This window comes from Oryx dammah, unplaced genomic scaffold, assembly GCF_014754425.2.
Source record: "Oryx dammah isolate SB20612 unplaced genomic scaffold, SCBI_Odam_1.1 HiC_scaffold_4, whole genome shotgun sequence".
In the NCBI taxonomy this organism is placed as follows: domain Eukaryota; kingdom Metazoa; phylum Chordata; class Mammalia; order Artiodactyla; family Bovidae; genus Oryx; species Oryx dammah.
This window is the reverse complement of record NW_024070188.1, coordinates 78,240,069-78,252,291: the sequence shown is the minus strand read 5'-3', so window position 1 is coordinate 78,252,291 and position 12,223 is coordinate 78,240,069. Positions and strand designations below refer to the sequence as shown.

At 46.0% G+C, this 12,223-nt stretch overlaps 1 protein-coding gene across 1 annotated transcript in view; it reads right to left on the bottom strand.

Moving 5' to 3' along the window:
* The window catches only part of SCAF8 (SR-related CTD associated factor 8), a 217,014-nt gene that overhangs the window by 51,427 nt on the left and 153,364 nt on the right, over window positions 1-12,223 (bottom strand). The window lies entirely within an intron of this gene.

Genomic DNA, 12,223 nt, shown 5'->3' with positions numbered 1-12,223 from the left:
TATAATATCACTTACAGAGCCTGGCTTTTTTTCCAGAAACAGTCAAAATGAGCAGTCAGTTTGGCTGATGATTGAACCATGTCTTACAGGGTTAGACTCCAGATTACAAATGGAAAGTTCTACTGGCTTTCCAAGGCTCTTGGCATGTATTTGGGCCACACAGAGGCCAAGGTACCAAGTGATGTCAGTGCGTCTGGGACTAAGTATCAGGCACTCCCTGACTAAACGGACATTCACGCACTCTCGGTATGGACTGCCCAAGAACACCGACAGCCGCAAAGGTCTACAGGCTCACTGTGCTCCAGGTCCAGAGCTAAGTCCTCCCCAGACAGCACACAGCTCGTGCCTCACAAGTCACTATGTAGAGGGCACGTCCCTTCCACAACCTGCCTCTCGGGATTGCTCACAGGAGATGACTGATGGGGATGAAGGAGAATTCTGTAAGACAGCCAGCCCCCGGGCTTGAGGTACAGGCTGACGGTGACGAATCTGCCATGACCAGGGACGTGTGCTACCTCTGCGGAAGTGTCCATGTTCAGACAGTTGAAACTGAATAAATCTCTAGATCACACATCTCCCTGGTTTGAACTTTCAAGCTGCATGCCCTTAGGGGCTTCCCAGGTGGCGCTAGGGGTGAAGAACCTGCTTGCCAGTGTGGATTTGATCCCTTGTTAAGACACGCAGGAAGATCCCCTGGAGGAGGGCATGGCAACCTGCTCCAGTATTCTTGCCTGGAGAATCCCATGGACAGAGGAGCCTGGAGGGCTACAGTCCATGGGTCACAGAGTCGACTGAGAGACTGAGCATGCACACACACAGTCACTCCAGAGGGTAATGAATTTAAGTCACTCCAGAGGGTAATGAATAATGTCAGATTCTCTTCTAATGTAACAAAAGGGCAAGAGGGTGGTCAGAGTGTGGTCAGAGGGCATGTGTGGGCATGGAAGGAGCAGAATGCTAACAATTTTTTTGTCGCCACCATTCGAGGTAGGTGCCAGGTGGGATGGGGACAGGCCAGCCATGACCTTTGACCTATGGCACTCACCGTCTGTCTGGCACTAGAAAGACACTCTGAAGAGCAGGTCACACAGATAGTCCTGAAATTAAAGTCTGAGGTGTGCTCTGCAGGAAAGTGACTCCATGCTATGAGATGATGGGACAGGGGAACTGACCCAGAAGGAGGGTCAGGAAGGCTCCCTGTAGGGGAGTAACATTTAAGGCGAGATCTGAAGATGGAGCAGAAGTTGGCCAGGCCAGGGTTAGAGAAAGGGGTGAGGTCTGAAAAAATATACTGTCCCCCCCAAATATGCGAGGAAAACTGCACAGTTGACGTTTCTGTTTAATAAAATGCAAATGAAACAAAGCACTCTGTCAACTGCCTTAGGGCCTAGCAGTCATAAATCTCCAATTGTATCTGGAAAACGATGTGCAGGTTTAGATGCTCTCGCTTGATCAGACTCCCCAAGCAGCTGGAAAACGACTGAGAAATTCGAAGCACTCGAAGGAGTCGCTCAGAATCCAATCATTCCAAAATTACTTGAAATATGAAAACCTTTAAAATATTTTTTTTGCACCCTAAAATATTCAATGTGGCACATGGGTGTATTTTAATGTTTGACAGGATACAAGCTGAGAGCCTTCAAAATAAAAATATGAGCCTCCAAGCCTCAACACGGTGCCCGGGGTACAGCATCTTCACAGGCTGGGGAACATCCGTGCAGCTTAAGCTCAGGGTTGGGGTCGGGGGACAGAAGGAGGCCAGTGCAGGGCAGGTCAGGGATCTGGGCTTTATTCTTAAGAGCAATGGGAATGGGCATGCGGGTTGTCTCCGTGTGTGATGTGTGTGGGTTTGCACAGTCAAGACATACATTTTGGAAGGATCACTACTTTGACGGTGGTGTGGAGGGAAATTGAAAGAGGCGAATCTGGAGGCAGGAAGCCTGTTAGGAAGGTACTGTAGTAACTCAGGTAAGAGACGGAGGTCGTCTGAATTAGGAAAAAGGGTGGAAAACAACAGATTTAAGGTTTTCCTTAAACCAACTTCTTGGGCCTGAGCTTAGACCCTCCCCTTCTATGGAATTCTATTCCACAGTCAATGTGTCCTAGCACTGTTCAAGTGATATTCTAGAATATTTCATATTCTACCCAGTGCAGGGGTCAAGGCAGTGGCCGACCTAAAGAAAATACAAGAAATACATTAGGACCAAGGGCAGGCTTGGGATCATGGTTGCTGTGGGTTGAATGGTAGCTCCCCAAAGATACATCCACGTCCTAACCTCTGAAACCCTTGAATGGGACCTTATTTTCAGAAAGGGTTTTTGCAGCTGTAGGGAAGCTAAGGGTTTCTAGATAGGATCATCCTGGATTATCTGGGTGGACTTTAAATCTAACGACGAGTGTCCTCATAAGAGAGGGGAGATGACACAGACCCAAGAGGAGGCAGGCATTGAAGACAGAGGCAGCCTGGGAAGCTGACAGCTGGTGTACCCCGAACAAGATGCTGAGAAGGCTGCTCTGGGTGGGGTGGGGACCCAAACTCTGCTCCTTGTCTTCATTTACTCATCACATCCCAGAGGGCCCCCAGCACGAGGCTGGGATCAGGAAGCTGAGCCCGGTGTTCCCCTCTGCTGGGCTCTAGACAAGCCTCTCCCACCCTCACCTGTGGAAGGTCACTCTGTGGCCATTCACAGCCAAGGTCAAGATCTCAGGGCGCAGGGAGTGAGGGGATTTCGAATGAGAAGGGGAGAAGGGCCTGGACGCACGAAGAATGTGTGAGGGCAGCTGGGAAGGTGGGGACAGAGGCTGTGAATGTCCACAGAGCCCTGGAGAAGCTTGAAGGGGATGCTCTCTGGATTCTGGACAGGAAGATCCACAACCTCTCCATCTTTCCAGCACCTTCTCCACCCTCCCACACCCCCTCCACAACCTGGGCCTAAGCAAACAGGATCCTGATCCTCAGGGTTACCCTTGTTCTCCCTGACTCAGGGCAGTGGGGGGTGGAAATGATTGAACTCTTGCATCTCTCTTGGGGCTGCTGAGCACAGTTGCTCATGTTGCACACTGCACAAGAGTACCTGTGCTGGAGTGAGCAAGGACTGAAATCCAGCTCTGTTTCCTCTCACTGTGCTGTGTATCTTCAAGGCAGTGGGGCTCCCTTCTGTATCTGCACAAGGCTCAGGTCGTGCTAGGAGCAGCCCAGCCCTCTCTGGGGGCAGCCTGGCCTCGGACCCCATCACCACACTCCCAGTCGGCTCCTACTGTCTCCAGCGACCTAACACCAAATTCTCTGCCTCCATGAGGACTCTCTGTGCCCCAGAGCTTTCTGCATCTCCCTGCTCCTTCCTTCCACATCCCGACCAGGGCACAGGTCTTCCTTTCCCATCAAAGTCCACTTCCTGTGCTCAACACAGCTGGAGCGGCTAGGACACATTCTAAAGCAGGAAGTAATCCTGTCGATATACTATTTCCTGGAGTGCAAAACTCCTCAAACACGTGTCACAAGGAAACCATGATATGCGGCTAGGTCAGGAGGCAAGTGTAAAAACCAGGCACATAAAGGATATTTTCTAGGCTTTTCCACACGGAGGGCTGGGCCAAACCAGTCTACCTAGAAAGTTTATGAGTAGCTGTTTTAGAAAAATATGGACTAGTCATCTTTGTCTCTATAAACTGCACTGGTTAGAATCATTTATAACGAGCATGTATTCTTTCCTGACTTGAGAAAATAAAAAAACAAATCAGGAAAAGTTTGAGGGACTTCCCTGGTGGTCCAGCGGCTAAGGCTCCATGCTCCCAATGCAGAGGCCTTGGGTTTGATCCCTGATTGGGGAACTAGATCCCACATGCCGCATCTAAGGACCAGTGTACCGTGATGGATTCAAGTCAATGTATGGCAAAAGAAATACAGTATTGTAAAGGAAAATAAAGTAAAAATTAAAAAAAAAAAAAAAAGGATTACTGCTAAACAAAAACAACAACAACAAAAAGAACCAGTGTAGCCAAATAAATAAATATATTAAAAAGAAAGAAAAAGAAGTTTGAGGTCAATTACATGACACAGCAGCTGATATAAGAGGTAGATAGGAAGCAGTCATTCAAGACTCTCCTCTTTTCATCATCAACTTAGAACTTGAATGATTAGACCTGATTCCTTCCTAGTGTAGTGAGAAGTATTCGTTTTCAAGATAATTTGAAAGTGACAATATAATCTTACAATGCAGAATACATTCAACAGAATAAACAGATGGGATCTGTCAGACCCAGAATCCACTTTCAATCATTTTCCCATTTCGTCCTCAAAATAGTCCCGTTAAGAAGGCACAGTTGTCCCCATTTGACAGGCGGGAGGCGAAGGCCCACAGGAAGATGAGGTTAAACACGAGTGCATGTTGGAACTGGGATTTACAACCTGCGCAAAATTGACTTTGGAGCCTGCATTGCTGACCATTAGGCTGTACTCCTGGAAAATCCCAGGGACGGAGGAGCCTGGTGGGCCACAGTCCATGGGATTGTTAAGAGTCGGACATGACTGAGCGGCTTCACTTTCACTTTTCACTTTCATGCATTGGAGAAGGAAATGGCAACCCACTCCAGTGTTCTTGCCTGGAGGATCCCAGGGACGGAAGAGCCTGGTGGGCTGCTGTCTATGGGGTTGCACGGAGTCGGACACGACTGAAGTAACTTAGCAGCAGCAGCAGCAGCAGGCTGTACTCTCTCCTAGGGGCACAGGGTCCCCTCAAAGCCTTTCCCACAAGGCACTCTCTGGATCCCATGAAATCCTCCCACCTACAGCTCTGACCACAAGAAGAGAGCACTGATTGTGTGCTCACATTTCTCTCTAACCACAGTCTTACTATGACCAGGTGGTACTGCTGGTATCTGGTCTAACAGAACCCCACAGAGTTGTCAGACTGCTCCATCCTGCCAAACCTGTGTGACTAAGGTGCCCTCGTGAAAGTGAAACTACATGAAAGAAAGAGAAAGGAAACACAAAACACCCTTTTCTTGTAGGCCTTTGCCTATTGTGATTGACCACGTTTGGATCCCCCCACCCCGCCAAATTCGTAAATTAAAGACCTAACCCCCTGCAGATAAGCTCATCAGTGCCATCTTTCTAGATATCATATAAATGCGTTAATATATGAGTGGGGGAAGGAGAGGGTGGGACAAATTGAGAAAGTAGCATTGAAACATATACATTACCATATGTAAAACAGATATTATTATATATACTTTTATGTTACATCAATTATATGTTAATATATTAACAGCTGGTGGGAATTTGCTGTATGATGCAAGGAGCTCAAACCCAGTGCTCTGCGACAACCTGGAGGGGTGGGATGGGGTGGGAGGCAGGAGGGAGGTTTAAGAGGGAGGAGACATATGTATACCTATGGTTGAGCCACGTTGATGTATGGCAGAAACCAACATAATACTATAAAGCAATGGGGCCCAACTGGGGCTTCCCTGGTAGCTCAAGCAGTAAAGAATCCGCCTGCAATGCAGAAGATGCAGGTTTGATCCCTGGGTCAGAAAGATCCCCTGGAGAAGGGAATGGCAACCCCCTCCAGTATTCTTGCCTGGGGAATTCCATGGACAGGAGAGCCAGACGGACTACAGTCCATGGGGTTGCAAAGAGCTGGACACGACTGAGTGACTAACACACATCTTCCAATTAAAAAAATAAATTCACCTTTATGTCTATTAAAATGATATTGGCATTTAAAAAAACAGACAAACCTAATCCCCACTGTGATGGAGGACCTTTGGGAGGTGATGGGGTTGTGAGCGTGGCGCCCTTACAAATGAACAAGAAACCCCCGAGAGCTGCCTTCTCCCTCTTCCCACATGAGGGCTCAGCGAGAGGATGATCCTGATCAGAAATCAAACCTGCCACCACCTTGATCTTGGACTCCCCTGCCTCCTGAACGTTTAGAAATACATTTCTTTTGTTTAGAATCCCCTAGTCGATGGTATTATTTTATCCATAGGAGCTGGACAGACTAAGACACCTACTTCCCCCAATTTGTGGGCTGAATTCCTTTAGGCCTGATTCCTGCTAAAACTCTGAGCCAGACCGAATCTTTCCTGCAGGTTAAAACAATAGAGGTTTTCTGCAGCTCCAACAGCCCTGACTTCTTCCTTAAGTGCCTTTGGGACACAACGTCCCTGGTTACAGGAAAGTGGGAACCTCATCGTGTATCACCTTGGCACTGGCTCGGGCTGTACTAAATGGGGAACAAGCAGAACCTGTGGCTAAAACATTCCCCCCCTCACATGCATACCCGCCCGATGATGCTTAAAACCTGCTGTGAAACCTGGGTGCAGAGCTGGGGGAGAAGCGTGGCCACCTGAGTTCTGTGCCCACTGTGACAGCCTGGGAGCTTTGAACAGCTTCCTTTGTTTCCGTTCCCCTTTTAGTAAAATTGGTTCACACTGGAGGGTTACCAAGCTCTTTGCAAATCTGCTGAAAAGCCATGGACCCCATCAAAGACACATTTCCATCTGCCTATGATGCCGCGTATACTTTCAGACTGCTCCCAGTTAGGGACCCCTGGGGTTCAGATGGTTGCTCAGGCTCCTTTGGGCTCTGACATTCTATCTTCCTCTGATTTTTATCTCAGGGGAATGCACACCACTCACCTCCCCTTCCCTCCACAAAGACCACCTCCCAAGGGCCACCTGGCAAAATAAGACAGACTTTCTCTCCCCACCCCCATCCCGGCCCCTGGGGTCTGCGTGCAGGAACCACGTTCATCTCAGTAGGCATTGTGTTTGTGGTTCTTTTCTTTTTTTTTTTAAATTAATTTATTTGTTTTAATTGGAGGCTAATTACTTTACAATATTGTAGTGGTTTTTGCCATACATTCACATGATCTTTTCTTTCTCAGTGAATTTTTGTTTTCTTGAGATGAAGGCAAAACAAAAAAGAAGTGAATAAATATTGAAGGAGTGGAAGAGAGAGTTCTTAGATTAAAAATTACAATCAGGGGTTAGAGTCTAACTCGCTGAGGACAGAGGAGCTGACAAGCACGGTGTGGGCACATAATGTCAGACCCACCCCCTTACTTCCCTCCACGCCGGGGCCGGCTCTAATCAGTGAATGTGCCCACCCAACCCAGGGAGTCCAGCTGGCCTTTCCAAAAACATTCACTTCCCAGTTTTTCTCGGATTGATCTGCCGGGCAGATCCTAGTCACAAAACTCTAGGGAGACTCACCCCATCCTGGGAAAACAGACGAACACAATGGCCTTATCTCTGAGTATAACACTGTATCATTCTTTCCAACAAGCTAGCAACAGATGAACAATTCAATTGGGGGTGGGGGGTTAAAAAAAAAAAAAAAGGCAAGTGTGAGGGCAGCGAGCCTGTCACCGTACCTAATTTCACTTTCATTAAGCCGACCTCACTTAATCATCCACAGGGCGTTTCATTGTCTTTGAAATGGACTAAACGTTATTTTACCCATGGGAGAGATGACGCCAGCTACTATTTCCTGTGCCAAACACATCACACGCGTTGTCACTGATTGTGTAACGTACATGATATTTTCACTACACAGATGAGAAAATCACCAGCATGATTATCTCCACTCTGCAGACGAGGAAGTCAGGGCTGGGTGAGGTTAGGTAACTTACCCCAACTCGCACAACAGACAGGAGTCAGGGCTCGGATTCAGGCTCCGGCTCACCAATCCTTTCCTTCCTTCCCTGTAGCCCAGCAGTTCCCAAACGTGTGTGCACAGTAGGAACCCCTGGGGATCTTTCTTAAAACTCCCAGTGCCCAGGGCACACCCTACAAATCAGACCTCGGGAATGGCTCAGGAATGCTCAGCTAATTTTTTTAAGCTCCCCAGGTGATTGTAAAGTGCAGACACGTTTGGGAACTGCCATGTTAGCACCTGGGGGCACCTTCGGCTGCCAGTACAGGTGCCAAATAAGCTATGTGAAAATTAAGCAATGACTAAGACGGAGCAAACTGAAGACTGAAAGGAAGGTAGCTGAGGAGACACAAAATAAGGACACACACAATCTTCTCTGCAGGCAAAGGAAGAGATTCGATACGAGGAGAAGCTTTCTTAATGCAAGCACAGCTAACTCCTATGGGATGCTGGTGTTTAGTGACTCCATGTGTAAGGACTGAACAAAAATGCACTAAGTAAAACTCTTCTTTTAAAGGGGGGTTCCTTTTTGCTTTTAGGAAAGTGATTGTTTTGTTATTTTCTATTTATGTTAGAAACTGTATACCAGGCTGTATACCAGGCTCTGTAGCTGGCAGCACTGGTAAGGTGAGCCCTCTGCTGGCCATTTGCAACAGCAAAGACAGTAGGGTTATAGCCAGTAGGGCATTTGTGTGGAGACCTGAGTTCCATCCCTGAGACAGTAAGATGCCCTGGAGGAGGGCATGGCAACCCACTCCAGTATTCTTGGATGGAGAATCCCCAAGGACAGAGAGGCCTGGCAGGGTCACAAAGAGTTGGACATGACTGAGCAACTAAACACAGCACATTTAAGAAATACATTCAAATTCCTTAAAAACAGGAGGTTCATTGGAAAAGCCTCAGTACCCTACTATGCTAGGAAATGAGAGCGTATTGTGATACCATCTTGCAGAACCTCAGTTTGAAAATTTTGATGGCCCAGTTAAGCATCCTGAGGAATTTTAGTCGGACTGCAAATAGAGAAGGGGGCGGCAGAGAGCGCCTGGTGGGCTATAGTCCCTGGGGTCGCAGAGTCGGAAATGACTGAGTGACTAACACTTTCACTTTTCCGCCTCAGATAAGGACTTGAGCTAATGATGGATGGCATCCACAATTCACCGATTTTCTATTGGTTTTGTTTTCCTCTTTTGTATTTAATAATAACATCTTAACATGCTCTCACTAGACTGAGAACTTTGAGTCAACTTACTTCCATGTGTCTGTTGACTGTGACAAGGCCCCGGGAAAGCCAGGCGTGTTGTTTGTGTACCGCTCAGACGGCCCAGGGAAATCAAACCCCCTCCAAGGAAGATGTGGGTAAAGAATAACTCCATGTATTCTTAACCTTCTCATTATAGTCTGTCCTCCTTTCATTAAATATACATATATTTTGGAAATAAGAGAGATCTCTCCAGAAACTCTGAATTTGCATGTAGAAATAGCTTCTCGTGTTCTATTTATAGTTTCTCAGGGTCATTTTGTATAGTCAGTTCTGTCACTTTGTAAAGCCAAAGTCACTGAGAGTAGTTTGAGTTTTTCACTCCGTCTATGACAGCTGAAACTTGCCACTTCGTGGGTCAGATTTAATGACCGCTTCCGTGGATGGTGGCACTTTTCTTTGCTAAAGTTTAGGGATTCTGAAAAAGAATGATCGTGTTTAGGATCTGTTGTGAGGAGTCTCCGGCTGGAGAACCTATTTGTGAAATCTCTATCTCAAACCAAAACCTCAAACTTTGCTGCCAGGCCACAGAAATCAGGTAAGCCCTAGAAACACTATATTTCTGACTGGGCATGGCTCACTGTTATAAGCAAATATAAACCCAAGATTCTCAAAACCAAATAAACAATAAGCTTATCACTGGCTAGAAAACAGCAAAAGATAAATTGTAAGAACTGTTTTCTTTCTTCTTCAGTGCAAAGTGGAGCTAACAAAAAAGAGTGATCATTTTTAGGGAAACTCTTGGCTAAAACCCACCCACATGGGCCTCTTTTTCATTCAGCTTCTGTTTACCAGACAATGCACAGCTGCCTGCCTGCCTAACTGGCAGATCTGAGTGATGGACAGAAGTGTCATCTTCATTCACCCCTTCACCTCTGATCACTAACTGGTTCTGTGAGCACTGAATAAATACACACTGGATCACAAAGGAGTATTCGTATTTGGAGACAAGTGTACAACATTCTGGGCTTCCCAGGTGGCTCAGTGGTAAAAGAATCTATCTGCCTGCCACGGCAGGAGATGCAGGTTCGATCTCTGGGTCAGGAAGATCCCCTGGAGAAGGGAATGGCAACCCGCTCTAGTATTCTTGCCTGGGAAATCCCTGGGACAGAAGAACGTGGTGGGCTACCGTGCATGGGTTGCAAAAGAGTTGGGCATGACTGAGCAACTAAGCACGCACACACATATAACATTCTAGCAAAAAGCCAACTTAGTTGGAGTCAGACAGTGTGCAGGAGGTAGGGCTTCAGCTGCAGTCTGGCCGAAGCACACAAGTGAGGGCCTCCATCTCTGGAGCTGCTGGTCACTTTCCGGGGAGACATCTCCCCACCAGCTCTCGTGGCAGGACCCTAGCTTGTCTCCTCATTGCCCAGGGCCTCCTGAACTTGCCCGGCCAGGCCTCCTCTTGGCAAGTTTAGCTTCTCTGTGGTCTATGTGAATCCAGTTCTCTCTGCCCTGGCCTCCAGGCCCGTGAAGTGTATACACATGCTTACGCCTACACAGGCACAGCAAAACTTGGTAACATGGACATATTCTGGTAAAAACGACTTCCTCTTCCTTCTTAGCTTGTTTCTTTTTCCTGTCTGTAATGGAAGGACAGGAATGATATGGTGGGAAGAAGGGAGGTGCCCACCACGGACTGTCTTGTTTGCTGTGGTTTTTCATTTGCTTGATGTTTTGTGGGGGAATTTAAATATTAATGCAACTCTTTAGGAAGGATCCTTTAAGATGATATAAAATAAGAATTTGGCTAAGTCTTCACAGAATTTTTAAAAAATCTTTGGAATGGCAATTGCTTCTACTCAGTAATAATCTTCCCACCCATGATTATCCAAGCAAAATTCTAAAAGGCCTATCGGTTTCTTTCCCAGCCACACAAGCTGTTAGATTCAGCCACATTTACTTCTAGATTGTGGATCGTACAGTGGATTTAAAAATTTGTATTCATATTATCTTTTTAGAAAATATACTATTATACTTAGGCCTGTATATAGAGTTTAGATAATTAAATGTATATATATTTTCTAGTTTACAATTTTCTTTCCTAAACTGTTTATATTTGATTTGTATATGTTTGGATTAAAAAATACAGTTTTGAGGGTCTAGTTCTCTAACCAGGGATTAAACCTGTGCCCTTGAAGTGAAAGCTCGGAGTCCTAATCATTGGACCTTTAGGGAACTCCCTCATTTTATTTCCTGATAGCCCACGGGTAGACTCATTTGCTATAGTATTTTTAAAAATGTCTGAAAGAGATGTATACCTCAGAAGGAATAAAAGAAGTAAACATAACATTTCTAGACACTAGAAGGTGCAGTGAGAATCTATAAAACAATAAATATGCCCAGTCTAAACACTGCACCAGGGTCCTCTCCTGGTCATAGTGAAGCGGTCCCCCGAGGGAAACTCCAGCCATAAAAATGATGTGATTTGATGCCATCCACAATAGGGTGGAATATTTCCCAATTTTAACAAATGGATGCAGAAATAGCAGATTTAGGAAAAATCACTGAAAATGACCAGAAAGAGGCTTTCTTCTAAAGCATCAAACTCAACTGCTTTCTTAACTACTTGTGTTCTTCAATCATTTAAAACACGGATTGGTTTGAAAATAAGTAATCATCTATGTGTAATTCCTATGCAGGGAACCATTCTGAAACAGACACTTAGGTTTTTTTTCCCCCCTTTCTGAAGAATTTATTAACCACAAAGACGTTGCTTAAGACCACCTGTCTCATTTGAATGAGATCTCAGTATTAGAATTCATATGAGAAGCCACCATCTACTGATAAAACAACCCACATCAAGGATTCTTTCTAATTGCGTAGATACAGAATAGCTTCAGTTTGTCAAAGTCACCTAATACTGTCTTTAAAATCAGCTCAAAATGTCTTTGGTCCCTAGAGAATAGTGACTTTTGAAAGCTTCCCTTTGCCACTGACTGAAGGCAGGGATGCAGTGTGGACTGGTAAATATTCACGCTGATTCACAAAGAGAGATGCAGGTCCAGACGCTCAGAAGAGAGAGGAGAGGGTAGTAGAGGCTTCGGAAAAGTAATTCATCTATGGAACAAAAGCATCAACCTCTGACCTTATTATGGTGCCTTGGGACTTTAGAAAAGATGACTCTTCTAACAGCTGGGTCCTGGATGGACACCTGATCACAGAAATCACCTCCAGCTAAATGTGAACACTGTACAAAACTCAGTCTAAAGGAATGATCCTATTTTTAAGTTGCTTCACTATTCCACTCTTTCTCCTGCCACCCACCCACTGAAAAGAACCCAGAACCTCCTGTTAGGTTTCCC